Genomic DNA, 1,311 nt, shown 5'->3' on the forward strand with positions numbered 1-1,311 from the left:
TAGCAGCATGGAATAATGGGGAAGCTGTTGAATAAGAAACGGCCATTGGATCTCTCAACTGTCCCTCGGTGAACTGACGCTAGACTACCATTTGTTTCTTTGTTTCATTGAGAACTGTAAAATGAAACAGTTGTTCAGGACTGAAACTTCTTGGCAGATTAAAACTGTGTGCCGGACCGAGACTCGAACTTGGGACCTTTGCCTTTCGCGGGCAAGTGCTCTACCATCTGAGCTACCCAAGCACGACTCACGCCCGGCACTCACAGCTTTACTTCTGCCAGTACCTCGTCTCCTACCCTCCAAACTTTACAGAAGCTCTCCTGCGAAACTTGCAGAACTAGCACTCCTGAAAGAAGGGATATTGCGGAGACATGGCTTAGCCACAGCCTGGGGAATATTTTCAGAATGAGATTTTCACTCTGCAGCGGAGTGTGCGCTGATATGAAACTTCTTGGTAGATTAAAACTTTGGCCGGGTCGAGACTCGAACTGGGGACTGGCAGAAGTAAAGCTGTGAGGAAGGGCCGTGAGTCGTGCTTGGGTAGCTCAGATGGTAGAGCACTTGCCCGCAGAAGGCAAAGGTCCCGAGTTCGAATCTCGGTCCGGACACAGTTTTAATCTGCCAAGAAGTTTCATATCATCGCACACTCCGCTGCAGAGTGAAAATCTCATTCTGGAGTTGTTCAGGACTGTTTCGCAGTCTTCTAATTCGTTTTCAGAGGTAGACTGGATGGCTTTACAGTGAGGTGACAGAAGTCATGGGATAGCGATACGCACATTTATAGACGGCGGTGCTGTCGTGTAGGTAAGGTATAAAAGGTCAGTGCATTGACAGAGCTTCGAATGCGGAATGGTAGAGCAAGATGCATGGAACATTCCATTTCGGAAATCGTTAGGGAATTCAATATTCCAAGATCCACAGGGTCAAGAGCGTGTCGAGGACACCAAGTTTCAGGCATTGCTTCTCACCAGGGACAACACAGTGCCCGACCACTTTCACTTAACGACAGAGAGCAGAGGCGTTTGCGTAAAGTTGTCAGTCCTACCAGTCACTAAGCACTGCGTGAAATATCCACAGAAATCAATGTGGGGCGTACGACGAACGTATCCATTACCAGACAACACGCAGAACCGTGGCGTTAATGGGCTATGGAAGCAACACGACATCGCCTGCAGTGGTTCTCCTGAGCTCGTGATCATATCGGTTGGACCATAGACGACTGGAAAACGGTGGGCTGGTCAGATGCGTCCAGATTTAAGTTGGTAAGAGCTGCTGGTAGACCCCACGAAGCCATTGTAACGCCGCTACCTT

At 49.0% G+C, this 1,311-nt stretch overlaps 1 non-coding gene across 1 annotated transcript; it reads left to right on the forward strand.

Annotated features, from left to right (window-relative positions):
* The first annotated feature begins 534 nt into the window (after nt 1-534).
* Trnal-cag (transfer RNA leucine (anticodon CAG)) lies at nt 535-608 on the forward strand. The gene has a single exon. It is a non-coding gene; the product is annotated as a tRNA-Leu (tRNA).
* The last annotated feature ends 703 nt before the right edge of the window (nt 609-1,311 follow it).

This window comes from Schistocerca nitens, chromosome 1 (assembly GCF_023898315.1).
Source record: "Schistocerca nitens isolate TAMUIC-IGC-003100 chromosome 1, iqSchNite1.1, whole genome shotgun sequence".
Lineage (NCBI taxonomy): Eukaryota > Metazoa > Arthropoda > Insecta > Orthoptera > Acrididae > Schistocerca > Schistocerca nitens.